General features: G+C 45.4%; 1 pseudogene; it reads right to left on the bottom strand.

The window, feature by feature from the left end:
- Positions 1 to 5,798: 5,798 nt before the first annotated feature.
- LOC144692848 (U4 spliceosomal RNA) lies at positions 5,799 to 5,930 on the bottom strand (annotated as a pseudogene).
- Positions 5,931 to 14,926: the final 8,996 nt, after the last annotated feature.

Genomic DNA, 14,926 nt, shown 5'->3' with positions numbered 1-14,926 from the left:
TACTCCTTTTTTTGGAGAGACTGCGCTGCTCTGGGAGAACAGGTGTACAATCAGCACAGAGACTGTGCTGCTCTGGGAGAACAGGTGTACAATCAGCACAGAGACTACACTGCTCTGGGAGAGCAGATGTACAATCAGCACAGAGACTATGCTGCTCTGGGAGAACAGGTGTATAATCAGCACAGAGACTACGCTGCTCTGGGAGAACAGGTGCATAGTCAGCACAGGGAGACAACACTGCTCTGGGAGAACAGGTGTACAATCAGCACGGGGATTGTACTGCTCTGGGAGAACAAGTGTACATTCAGTTTAGACACTGCACTACTCTGGGAGAGCAGGTGTATAATCAACACAGGGAGACAAAGATGGTCTGAGAGAACAGGTGTACAATCAGCACAGAGACTGTGCTGCTCTGGGAAGTCAGGTGTACAATCAGTATAGACACAACACTGCTCTGGGAGAACAGGTGTACAATCAACACAGAGACTGTGCTGCTCTGGGAGAACAGGTGTACAATCAACACAGAGACTGTGCTGCTCTGGGAGAACAAGTGTACAATCAGCACAGAGGCTGCGCTGCTCTGGGAGAACAAGTGTACAATCAGCACAGAGACTGCGCTGCTCTGGGAGAACAGGTGCACAGTCAGCACAGAGACTATGCTGCTCTGGGAGAACAGGTGTACAATCAGCACAGAGACTGCACTGCTGTGGGAGAACAGGTATACAATCAGCACAGAGACTGCACTGCTCTGGGAGAACAGGTATACAATCAGCACAGAGACTGTGCTACTCTGGAAGAACAGGTATACAATCAGCACAGAGACTGTGCTGCTCTGGGAGAACAGGTGTACAATCAGCACAGGGAGACTACACTGCTCTGGGAGAACAGGTGTACAATCAGCACAGAGACTATGCTGCTCTGGGAGAGCAAGTGTATAATCAGCACAGAGACTGCGCTGCTCTGGGAGAACAGGTGTACAATCAGCACCGAGACTATGCTGCTCTGGGAGAACAGGTGTACAATCAGCACAGAGACTGTGCTGCTCTGGGAGAACAGGTGTACAATCAGCACAGGGAGACTACACTGCTCTGGGAGAACAGGTGTACAATCAACACAGAGACTGCTGCTCTGGGAGAACAGGTGTACAATCAGCACAGAGACTGCGCTGCTCTGGGAGAACAGGTGTACAATCAGCACAGAGACTACACTGCTCTGGGAGAACAGGTGTACAATCAGCACAGGGAGACTACACTGCTCTGGGAGAACAGGTGTACAATCAACACAGAGACTGCTGCTCTGGGAAAACAGGTGTACAATCAGCACAGAGACTGCGCTGCTCTGGGAGAACAGGTGTACAATCAGCACAGAGACTACACTGCTCTGGGAGAACAGGTGTACAATCAGCACAGGGAGACTACACTGCTCTGGGAGAACAGGTGTACAATCAGCACAGGGAGACAACGCTGCTCTGGGAGAACAGGTGTACAATCAGCACAGAGACTGTGCTGCTCTGGGAGAACAGGTGTACAATCAGCACAGGGAGACTACACTGCTGTGGGAGAACAGGTGTACAATCAGCACAGAGACTGCGCTGCTCTGGGAGAACAGGTGTACAATCAGCACAGAGACTGTGCTGCTCTGGGAGAACAGGTGTACAATCAGCACAGGGAGAATACACTGCTCTGGGAGAGCAGGTGTACAATCAGCACAGAGACTGTGCAGGTGTACAATCAGCACAGAGACTACACTGCTCTGGGAGAACAGGTGTACAATCAGCACAGGGAGACTACACTGCTCTGGGAGAACAGGTGTACAATCAGCACAGGGAGACAACGCTGCTCTGGGAGAACAGGTGTACAATCAGCACAGAGACTGTGCTGCTCTGGGAGAACAGGTGTACAATCAGCACAGGGAGACTACACTGCTGTGGGAGAACAGGTGTACAATCAGCACAGAGACTGCGCTGCTCTGGGAGAACAGGTGTACAATCAGCACAGAGACTGTGCTGCTCTGGGAGAACAGGTGTACAATCAGCACAGGGAGAATACACTGCTCTGGGAGAGCAGGTGTACAATCAGCACAGAGACTGTGCAGGTGTACAATCAGCACAGAGGGTGGGCTGATCAACGACGGCAGGTGTATATTTTTAAAACGCCAGTGCTTGCACTCATTTTCTGCCTGAGGCTTATTAAGCCCTCCGATTTAAAGCACAAATATTTAATTAACGTTCAGTCAGTATCTGTTGCGACAGGATAATTTAACATTTCATGTGTGGAATCTTTGTTAGTGTGAATTGTTTTCTCAGTTTTTATTCGCACAGTCATTCAGAATGGGAGAAGAGGAAACTCTCTGGGTGCATGAACTCTGAAATAGCATCTGGAAGTGGCTTTTTTTTTGCCTTTATCTGGAAGTGGCTTGTTTGTGCTATTTATGTAATAGCACAATATATTTTATTAAACACATTGTTATAATGCTTTATAAATTATATTAATTTTCTGATAGAAAAATTGATTTTACCACAGGTTCTTAACATACGTTTGTTTTTAAAGCACCTTATATGCACAGTGAGGTTTAATTGCCAGGGAGATACACAGGACTCAGACATTGGCAATCTTACCCTGCCAATGAACCAGGGCAACTGCATCAACTTGCTACAGGTCAGCAGGATACCTGTAATATGTTTTCAACACAGGGAAAGGACTATCATTATGGCCAGAAATTTCCCCCCATTGGGGGGGTTGTGCGGGGGCGGGTGCGAACACAATTGTCGCCCCCGATTGGGGACGCACCACCATTTCACGTGGGCGGGCCAGTTAAGGCCCGCCCAGCGTGACGCTCGCCCAGAAGCGCTGAGCTCTCCCTGTGTGGGCTGGGGGGGAGGGGGGATTCCCTGCGCTTTTTCGCTTATGTGCACGAAAGAGCGCAGAGATCTCCCCCCGAGACATGGAGGTGCCTCAGGGAGATTTGTTTCAGTGCTAAAGTTTTAAATAAAGGTTTTTAACACTTTTAAAACTTAAGACCATAAGACATAGGAGCAGAAATTAGGCCATTCGGCCCATCGAGTCTGCTCCGCCATTCAATCATGGCTGATAGGTTTCTCCACCCCGTTCTCCCGCCTTCTCCCCGTAACCTTTGATCCCCTTACCAATCAAGAACCTATCTATCTCGGTCTTAAATACACTCAATGAACTGGCCTCCACAGCCTTCTGTGGCAATGAATTCCATAGATTCACCACTCTCTGGCTAAAGAAGTTTCTCCTCATCTCTGTTCTAAAAGGTCGTCCCTTAAGAGTAAATGTATAAATTTTTATCAGATTTTAAAACACTTCATGAAACCTCATCCCGCCCGTGGGTGAATTTTCATGAAAAATGCAAATGCCGCCTGGGCTCTTCACCTGCCCGCCAACCTTAAGTTTGGACAGGCAACTCATTAAATTGAATTAATTAGGTTTCAAATGGTCTTACTAGGCCTTTGACAGTTTGGCAGCATGCCCGCTGAACTGAAAATCTAAATGAGGCACGATGATGTTGGGATGCTCCGTTCGACGTCACTGCGCGTCACGTTACACATTGGCAAGTGGGACCCGCCCCCGCTCGCCGACAGGAAAATTCTTCCCTATGTCTCTAAATTGTTATGTCTGTGGTTCATTCGCAGGTAGCTTTGCAATGTCATGCACTATATGGATGAAAAACAACTGCCACTTTATTTATGGATTGTCTTTAACATAATAAAATGCCCCAAGGTGCTGCAGAGGAACTTTATCAAACAAGCTTCTGACTGATAGGTTGGTAGGCGCTTTAAAACCTTTGCGGTTTTACCAGGTACCTATGCACAATGTCATGACTAGAGTGGAAAGGAGCACTAATGACTGCCATGTGTCCAACCTGAAGCCCTCAGAAGACATGAGTGTAGCAAAGTTTTCAATTGTACATTGTAATGTGACAATGTGCCCTGCTGAGGTATGGGTATGAAGGTCCAGGCAGTTAGAGACAGGCAATAAATGTCAGCCTTGCCAGCAGCACCCACATTCTGTGAGTGAATTTTAAAAAATGCAAGAAGATTTTCCATGTTCGCTATTTCCAGCCAAGTTGCAAACATTCTCTAAAAGAACAAGGTTACAATTTTGCTGAAAGTAGAAATAGAGAATCTTTCACCAGACAAACATCAATCATTGGGATTCTGACGGGCTCCATCAGGAATGTATAAGCAGTATTGTAAACCATTGCTTTGTAATTCCCCCATGTGGCTGACCCTATGTAATATTCTAGTGCTGGTACAACCCTTGAACTTCTACTCTAAGTAGCTAGAATGTTTTCTGAATAGACAGTGGATAATGAGGTTAGCGAAGACAGCTTCTTTTACTTATATGAATATATATATTTTTAAGGAGAAAATAAAATAAATGGTCATTTACTTTCCAATATAATTTCTGCATCATGAAGCATTTGCCCCCAAATCAAATATAAGTGATAATATAATTGCAAGATTCCACCACTTGTGCTGGTTTGCAAAGGAATTGCACTCATTTTCTTAGGGATCCACATGCTGGAAGGCACATTTACAAAGCATTTCCTTTTAATATTCAATTGACTAAGAAACTATTATATGTCAACAAAGCTTTTAAGTGGTTCAGTGCAGTGTTTTTAAAGTCATTTTCAGGGGTTCAAGGGGTTGATTTTCCACTTGTTTTGCTCGTAATATGAGCACAATCTGGTTGGGGTTGGCTGAATCAGCACAAAAGATAGGGGCATTTCACATATACATGAGAAACGACCCAAAACCACTTCTTCTCGTGTTTTCCTTGATCTGATTCAAGATTCAATCCGCCTGAATCAGGCCCCACCTATAAAACTGGCCATGCCCTAAGGTTGAAATTGCAAGATTCCACCACTTGTGCTGGTTTGCAAAGGCTCTTGAAATTGCACTCATTTTCTTAGGTACCCACGGGCTGGAAGGCACATTTACAAAGCATTTCCTTTTAATATTCAATTGACTAAGAAACTGACTATTATATGTCAACAAAGCTTTTAAGTGGTTCAGTGCAGTGTTTTTAAAGTCATTTTCAGTGATATTAAACCAGGTTAATCGACAGATGAAGGATTATTAAAAATACTTATTTTTGGTGAAAAATCCATTTTCAGCTGTATTAATAAAACCCCTCCAGGTTACAAATCTTAAATACATAGAAAAATACATTTAGTGAAAAGAGAAAAAATTCGTTCAGGAGTTTTGGAAAAAGAAAAAATTTCGCTGCCCAACTGGTTCATGGACGACTTTACATTTGCAATTATGCAAATTAATTTTAGCAGAAACTTGAACTGTAACCTAATCAGCTCAATTTCAAGTGAAATTTCCCCTTCTGGTTTGGTCTATTTTGTTTGAAACAGTAAAATGACACCAGTTTCCATCATTGCCACAAGATAGCTACCAGGCCCTGACAAGAGGCCTCTTCTAAGAGGAGAACACTGCCAGCATAGCTGTTTCAAGACAAACTCAGAGTGCATGTTTAATTCAAAGATGATACCCCAGAGAGGAAAGCTGGGTCATTGGATACATTCAACGCTGAGTTAGATAGCTTTTTGATCTAAAAGGGAGTCAAGAGTTATGTGAGGGCAGACAGGAAAGTGGAGTTGAGGCTCCGATCAGACCAGCCAGGAATCACAGGCCGGGCTCGAGGGGCTGAATGGTCTACTCCCGCTCCTATTTCTTATGTTCCGGCACTCACTGAAGAGAAGCAGGCAGTTGGAGGTTTTTTTTTTTAACAACCCATTTATTCTGTTTTTTAATTGGCTATCAGTCTCCGCAGAGACTATCAAAAATTGCCATTGCCGACTATATTTCAAGTCGTCATAGCGGGGTATTGGGAAAAGTTTTCAATAAGCAATAATCGCGCCTCGGTTAAACCTCATCGGCTACGATACTGGAGGGTTTTGTTGGTGATTTGCTCTTTGGGTGGTAATGAGTAACACATGTGATTAATTTGCAGATCAGGCTATGACTTACTGGTGTCAGCATCAATAGTATTTATAGCCCTTTCAGCACTGTGGATAAATTTACTTTCCTGGGTATGATCAGGGTTTGGAGATCACTGGTGTTTATACTTGTTCAGCAGAGTCCTTTCTGTTTTGACACATTATTATACACCAAAGATGAATTTGGCCATGTCAATCTTAAAATAAAAGTCATTTTCATAGTTTTTGGAAATTGTTCTCATCTCCAAAATAGCCAGTGGGAGCCAAGAAGGAGAAAGAAGACAAGTAAGCGGTTTAAAGTCAGAAAACTAGATATATGGGGCAGATTAGATGCAACAAACGTCAAAGCAATAGAATTAAGATTGAGAAAGGGTGAAGTCAAAAAAGGAAGGAAAAATATTTTGTAATGAGCTTATCAAAGTCTCTGCACCTTTTTTGGACAAAATATTTCATCAGTTGGTCAAAAGCCGAGAGGGGAAGCGATGGGAAATCTAACAGTTGCCAGTAAGAAAGAATGAATAAAGATTTGTAAGTTTGAGGCGGATGAATAGTTTGTACTAACTGTGTGGACCGTATCAATATTCCCACACCATCCCACCTGGCTGCTCATTGCACTGTATCATGATCAGCTTGCCACAATTAACTAATCATTGCAGAACCTGCAATTGCTGAAGCGACCCATAGAAGTAAAATCACTTAAACTGATATTTACTGCAAAGGCTTATTTGATTTCATAAGAAACTCAGGAATAAATGTATGTTTAATGATACTGTATTTTCCTTTGCAGCAAATTTGGAGCAAACCTTCCTTTTTGAAGAAAATAAAGCATGTATTCATCACATAGTAGATTTGCCATTTTATTCTATTCGTTTAAATTTCAAGAAGGTCTGTAAGAACTGGACCACATTATTGCAGCTTACTTTTTGGGCACACGTGAGACCAACATTTTATAGAATAAGTTCTCAAGGAAAAATGTTGTTAGATGACTGTGGTTTAGACTTAGCCTTTCATTTTCATTCAATAGACTAGGCCAAATGAAAAAACATTGTTACAGCAATGTTGGGTAAGCTTTATTTGTCTGTATAATACAGAAAGCAATGTTTACAAAATTGGTGGTTTACTGGAAATGTTTTTCGTAGAACTATCATCAAAATTAAATGACTGAAAATTCCGTTGGTCAACAGTTTTGGAACTGACTTTATTAAATGATTATTATATCTGGGAAATTTGAGAGCACATCCCCTACGGTTTCTGAGGGAACGCATTGCTAATTCTATTTAGTAACTCTCATTATGGGTGGAATCATCCCAGATTTGTACTTAAGTGTGGTAGTGGTTGGGTAAAATGACAGTTTACCTGCTGGTCGCAATGGCGGCTTTTCACACCGTATCGTCCCATTAATTAAGCACTCCCGGGAAACATGCCATTTCCATAGCTGGTGGGCTCCCATTTGCTCGCCATGCCATTATCTTGTTGCTTCATCACGCTGGGCACCATATTTAAAGTGCAGCAGTGCACACACCTCTCAGTGCTTCCAGCCCATGACTGCTGCAAAGAAGTCATGGCCCTGAAAGGCAAGAAGACTGCAGACCCAAGGTTCAATGACGCGTTTCTCGAGCGCCTTTTGGACACAGTGGAGGCCCGCCATAATGTCCTTTACCCCTGCTCTGACCGCAGGATGGACAGCAACATCACCAATCTGGCTTGGGAGGCGGTGGCAGCGGTGATCAGCACCAATGCCCTGCAAAAGAGGACAGCCACTCAGTGCCGAAAGAGGATGAATTATCTCCGTTCTGCCAGGGTAAGTCATTCTTCTCATCACTCCCAACTCACACACCCACAAACCCATCACATATCCACAGGGCCCTCACTCACTGCCAGTTCAAGGGACACCACCATTCACTCTCTCACACACACCTTCATTGTCCTCATCCCATCCATGGGACCACTCACCACCCCCACCATGCCAGGCATTCTTTTCATCTGGCCTGGCAGGCATCCTGCTTACACTCGATCCATATGCCTGAAATCAAGGTCCTCACGGAACTTTGAAAATAGAGGCATCCAGCTGGCCGGGGACGATCTGGGCCATTCCTGTGGTGACGGTGAGGTTGGCGCTGTTCTACCAAGTGAGGATCCAGCAATGCAACATCCACCAGACAACCATTCTGTGAATGATGTGTCCTGTTTCACAGTCTCCTGCCATACACTAATTATCTCCCCTTGCTTTCGTAGGCACACCTACGAAACAGGCAATGGAGTCCATGACCCATGGGCCTCCAATCAAGCCCTGAAGAAACCTCTGAAGAGGAACCTGAAGAAGGCACCCTCCCTGAAGTCCCGTCACAGTGCTCACTCACACCCCCCACCAGTGCAGAGACTTACACCTCGGTGGGACCTAGCTTTTGAGTAGCCTCAGGACCACAACCTGGTGAGCACATTGCACCATCTGATCCACAGTAGGCAGAGGCAGGGACTTCCCAGGTCCCCGGCAGTCGGAGGACTGCTGGAGGCCAGACGTCTGCTGAGTCTGAGTCAGATGAAGAGCCTCTGGACTCGGTCATGTCACAGTTGCTGGAGCTGCAAAGGCAAGCTAGGGAACAACAGGAAGGATTGTCCACTGCACTCCTCAGATTGCAAGGCACGATGGAGGAGTCCATCCGTCTTCAGGCTGAGGTGACAGTGCCAGCATGCTAACGCACCGAGGTCAACACTGGCAGGATAGCGACCGCCGTGGAGACCTTGGTTCAGGATGTCACTCCTGCACTGCTGCACGGGCTGAACTCCATTGCTAATGCCATAGTTGGCCTCCAACAGTGTGTATGTGAGGGGGATGTGGAGCAGTGCGATCTTAGCCCAGCTGTGCCTCCTCCTCGGGAGTCAGCCAGGGGCCGTTGGGCACCCAGAGGGAGGAGAATCAGCAGGTGCACACCACAGGGCCATCCACCAGGTGACCCGGAGAGTGTCCGGCCCATCCGAATGGCTTCTTCCTGTGACCTCAGCAGCTCCAGCTCCACAGGTTGAGGAGGGTGCCACTGCCACACAGCAGGACCCTGAAAGCAGGCCGGGGCCCTCCAGGTCTCAGCCCTCCTGAAGACACCTGCCAAGATCATCACAGACAGGGTGTAGCAGTCAGCACGCTGCCTCCACCTCCTCTGTGGATGTGCAGGGTGCATCAAGACGTAGTGGCAGGATTAGAAAGGCTAAGAAGATGTAGTTGCGCAGCCTGGGCACAGGTGTTAATCACTTGTACATAATGTTCACTATTATCAACAAACTCCCAAGAATGTCTCCCTGCCTATGACTGCTTGTTCTGATGAGCTGTGTTCATGTCACTCAGATTTGAAACCTTTCTGTACAAGATAAAGGTAGATGTCTCAGTCCAGGACCCCTTCCCTGTGCCTTGTGCAGCCTTCAGACCAAAGTGATTGTCCGGCCTCACATTCCCTGGACACATTACTGATGTCTGTACCTCAGCAGTGCTTGTCATTGCTGCCAGAATGTTGTGGGCAGACGTCACAAAGTACCGTAATTCTCTCTGTGTGCTTTCAGCACCTTTAAGGTGGGGCTGGCCCCCATCTCTTCAGCATCTGTGACCATTGCGGCTGTGCTGCTGAAGGGGTCAGGTGCTGAAGGCAGACAAAGGATCAGATGCTTCTAAAGTTTCATGGCTGCATCTCTATGATATGACCCCGATCACAGAACGCAAGTGAGCTGCCCTCAGTCAGACAGGAGTCAGACATTCTCAGAGGTTATGTGAAAATCTATGGATCACTGCATGTTGTCATCCTGCAATTGAGTGACTATTAGGGCCTCCACTGCGTCTCCGTGACAGGAGCATTATCACAGAGGGTATGTGCGCTGCCATAAGCCAGACTGGAGTCAAACGTTCATAGATGCAACGTGAGGATCTTATGGTGTCTCCTTACTGCATGTTGTTATCATCCTCCACAAATCTAGCAGCTATGAGTTCCTCTCAATCGCGCCTGCCTCATCAGGCCAGTACGAGGGCCTCATCGTTGCCATTGTTGTCTTCGAGGGCTCCCTCACCCTCATCACCGACGACTTCCTCCTCATCAAAGGAGACTTCCAGCTCCTGCATCTCCTCCTCAGCCAGCTCCCCTCCCCCTTGCAGCACCCGGTTGTAAAGGGTGCAGCAGGCGAGGACAATGCGTGACATTTTCTGTGGACTATATTGCAGGGCATCACCAGGCCGGTCCAGGCATTATAACCTCATTTTCAGCATCCCGATGGTTTGCTCCACCAAGTTGCGAGTTGCAGCATGAGCCTCATTGTACATTTGCTTTGTTGCAGTCTGAGGCTAGAGCAGAGGTAGAGGACATCATGGCCGGCCTCCACTGCGTCCAAAAGGTGCTCGAGGGACGCAGACAGAATTATTGAGTTGTCCACTCCGCTGGAAGCATTCCAGAAAGATCCTCTAGACAAGCTCAAAATGTATAGTGTCGAAGAGCCACTCAAGAATGTAAGTATGAAATGATCCTTGCAAGTTGACAAAACTTATAGGTCCTAAGTACAACCCCACAAATATCCCCATCCTCAATGATGGAGGAGCCCAGTGCATCAGTGCACAAGATAAGGCTGAAGCATTTGCTACAATCTTCAGCCAGAAGTGCCAAGTGAATGATCCATCTTGGCCTCTGCCGGAGGTCCCCAGCATCACAGATGCCAGTCTTCAACCAATTCCATTCACTCCATGTGATATCAAGAAACAGCTGAAGGCACTAGATAGTGCAAAGGCTATGGGCCCTGACAATATTCCAGCAATAGTACTGAAGACTTCTGCTCCAGAACTTGCTGTGCCTCTAGCCAAGCTGTTCCAGTACAGCTACAACACTGGCATCTACCCGGCTCTGTGGAAAATTGCCCAGGTATGTCCTGTACATAAAAAGCAGGACAAATCCAACCTGGCCAATTACTGCCCCATCAGTCTACTCTTGGTCATCAGTAAAGTAATGGAAGGGGTCACCAACAATACTATCAAGCGGCACTTGCTTGGCAATAACCTGCTCACTGACACCACCCAGTTTGGGTTCCACCAGGGCCATTCAGCTCCTGACCTCATTACAGCCTTGGTTCAAACATGGACAAAAGAGCTGAACTGCCAAGGTGAGGTGAGAGTGACTGCCCTTGACATCAAGGCCGCATTTGACTGAGTGTGGTATCAAGGAGCCGTAGCAAAACTGGAATTAATGGGAATCAGGGGGAAAACTCTCCACTGGTTAGAGTCATACCTAGTACAAAGGAAGATGACTGTGGTTGTTGGAGGCCAGTCATCTCAGCTCCAGGACATCACTGAAGGAGTTACTCAGGGTAGTGTCCTCGACCCAACCATCTTCAGCTGCTTCATCAATGACCTTTCTTCCATCATAAGGTCAGAAATGGGGATGTTCGCTGATGATTGCACAATGTTCAGCACCACTTGAGACTCCTCAGATACTGAAGCAGTCCATGTCCAAATGTGGCAATATACAGGTTTGGGCTGACAAGTGGCAAGTAACATTCGCACCACACAAATGCCAGGCAATGACCATCTCCAACAAGAGAGAATCTAACCATTGCCCCTTGATGTTCAATGGCATTACCATCACTGAATCCCCCACTATCAACATCCTGGGGGTCACCATTGACCAGAAACTGAACAGGACTAACCATATAAATACTTTGGCTACAAGAGCAGGTCAGAGGCTTGGAACCCTATGACGAGTAACTCACCTTGTGACTCCCCAAAGCCTTTCCACTAACCACAAGGCGCAGGTCAGGAGTGTGATGGAATACTCCACACTTTCCTGGATGAGTGCAGCTCGCACAACACTCAAGAAGCTCGACACCATCCAGGACAAAGCAGCCCACTTGATTAGCACCACATCCACAAGTATTCACTCCCTCCACCACCGATGAACAGTAGCAGCAGTGTGTACCATCTACAAGATGCACTGTAGGAATTCACCAAGGCTCCTTAGACAGCACCTTGCAAACCCATAACCAGTATCATATAGAAGGGCAAGGGCAGCAGATAGATGGGAACACCACCACCTGAAAGTTCCCCTTCAAGTTTCCCTCCAAGCCACTCACCATTCTGACTTGGAATTATATCACCGTTCCTTCACTGTCGCTGGGTCAAAATCCTGGAACTCCCTGCCTAATAGCAATGTGGGTGTACCTACACCACATGGACTTCAGTGGTTTAAGAAGGCAGTTCGCCACCATCTTCTCAAGGGCAACTAGGGATGGGCAATAAATGCTGGCTCAACCAACGAAGCCCACATCCCGTGAATGAAAAAAAATTGTTGACTCACTCACTGGAACACCCAAACCTAGCAAGACATGTGGAAGGTGTGGCCTTCTGCATGCACCAAGGAAATGCCCAACTTTCCATCAATTCTGCAAGGCATGCAGCAGAAAGGGCCATTGGTAGCTGCCGTGCACGAGAGCAAAGGATGATGCAACTACAAAGAGCCATGCACTGTTCCAAATAGACCGTACACAATGGGTACCTTCAAGCAATATCTTCTCAGGCACATATATTTGAGGTGACTGACAAACGAGAAACTGACTATGATGTGCATGACGAGATGAAGAGTGGTGAATACATGTTTCACACAACCTTATGGACAACCTAGATGCCATCAAACGATCTGAATTGTTTGCCAACATTCAAATTATCTGTCCTAAGAAAGTTGGTAACTATTTGTTATTGGCCAAGATTGACACAGTGTCAAGAGCCAACAAATTACCTATGTGAATTCTAAAAGACATGTATCCACAGACATGGAAGGCCATGGAGAAACCTACTACTGTGAAACTTTCAGAGTACAATGGTTTATTTCTCCCATGTGCAGGATCCATAGACCTGGAGTGCAAGTACAATCAATCCTCCTGGGTGTCACAGATGTTCTGCTTTGTGAAAAGTAAAGGCCCAGCAATTGCAGCATGTCATGACCTTACACCAGTAACAATCCATGGAATCAGTCAGATATCACATGGCAGATCAACCTCAGAAACTACTACTATCACACCAGTTCACAACTTATTATCGAAATACACAGAATGTGTCAACAAAATTAGTGGTTTCAAGGGAGCTGCAACATTATACTTTCAGGAGATTGTACATCTGTCAATTGATCCACCACATAAATGCAGCGTCCACATACAAGACAAATTAAAGTTCAAACTAGACAAAATGGAGAAAGACAGCATCATTAGAAATATACAAGAACACATAGATTAGTGCAGCTCAATCACATGTATCATTAAAAAGGATGGATCATTGAGAGTATGCCTCGATCTACGATTTTTAAATGCAGCTTTGAAATGTTGTCCTTACAAAATACCGACATTAGAAGAGTCAAATTCAAGATTTGCAGACGCAAAGCTTTCTCGAAACTAAATGCCAAGCATGGTTACTGGTTAGTACATCTTGTGGGGAAGTCCCATGAGCTTACTACATTTCATACCCGAGTCGGATTATACTGGTTTCAATTACTCCTTTCAGGCTGTGAGCCAGGATCTCTTTTAAGCTTGTATGGACTGCATTACATGCACTGTGCCAGGATGCATCTGTGTCACAGATGCTATAGTGATTGTGGAAAGAACATGGCAAGAACATGACCATAATCTGCATTTATTGTTGCGACTGGTACATAATGAAGGATTGGTATTCAACAGTCTGAAGTGTGCCATCAATGTGCTGCAGATCAATCTCTTCAGTTCTATTTATTCCAGTGCTGGCATATGTCCTGATCCAAGTAAAATAGAGAATATTAAAGTCATGCCAACTCCTCAGGATAAGGACAATCTTCGAAGATGTCTCCTTAGTTTCTTGTCTCTATACATTCCCACTTTTGCTCAAACATTTTCATCGCTAAGGGAATTGTTGAGAAGGGATGTGCCTTTCCTGTGGTACAAAGGCCACCAATACCTCTTTGAAGCACCGAAGCAAGCATTATCAGAAGCATCGACATTGCAATTTTATGATCCTAGGGAGACAACTACTCTGGAGATAGATGTTTCACAAAAAGGCCTGGGAACATGCATGCTACAAAAAGGCAAACTGATTGCATTTGCTTCAAAATCTGTCTGTAATGCAGTCCAACTACTCCAACATCAAGTGGGAAACATTAGCTTTAGTATTCAGAATCATGTGTTTTTATACCTATCTATTTGGCAAAAGATTTGTGTTCAAGATTGACTACAAGCCACTGAAGATGATTTGATGAAAACCATTGACCACTGCACCGCCAAGATTGCAAGGTCTCTTGATAAAGATTGAAGGTTATAACTGTGAAATAAAGTACAAACCAGGTAACTTGATGATCACATCGGATACACTTAGCAGGTTGCCTAACCCAGCGAAAACAGAAGATATATCCTTAAATCTACAAGTTGGCTTCATTGACATCGAACTTGAAGATGTTTTCCAAATTGGCCTGGTACATTTTGCACAACGCAATGCCAGAAGCTACACGAAGAAACAACACAAAAGATTCTACACTACAGAAACTGTGGAAAACCATCATCAAAGGATGGTCTGATTCAATTTGGCATATCCAAGAATACGTGAGACTAATTTGGCCTTATCGGAATGAGCTAGGCATCTCCTGGGGAGACATTTTTAAAGGCAGGCAGTTTATCATACCTGAAACTTTGGGGCCTGATATCCTTCAACAATTCATCACTTACACATGGGTATAGATTAGACGAGAAAACTCGGAAGAGAGACTGTCTATTGGCCGGGTATGAACAATGACACTGAAGTCGTCGTCAAGAAGCGTGAGGCATGTTAAGAGCATATGTCAAGTCAACACAAAGCACCATTGATTCCATATGAAGGTTCTATCCATCCTTGGTCCAAAGTCACATCCGACCTCTTTCATGTCCATGGCACTGACTTCATCATCATTGTCGACTACTTTACCAAGTACCTCATTATTCG

Source organism: Cetorhinus maximus, chromosome 17 (genome assembly GCF_964194155.1).
Source record: "Cetorhinus maximus chromosome 17, sCetMax3.hap1.1, whole genome shotgun sequence".
Lineage (NCBI taxonomy): Eukaryota > Metazoa > Chordata > Chondrichthyes > Lamniformes > Cetorhinidae > Cetorhinus > Cetorhinus maximus.
The sequence above is the reverse complement of the archived record's forward strand: the minus strand, read 5'-3'. Positions and strand labels throughout refer to the sequence as shown.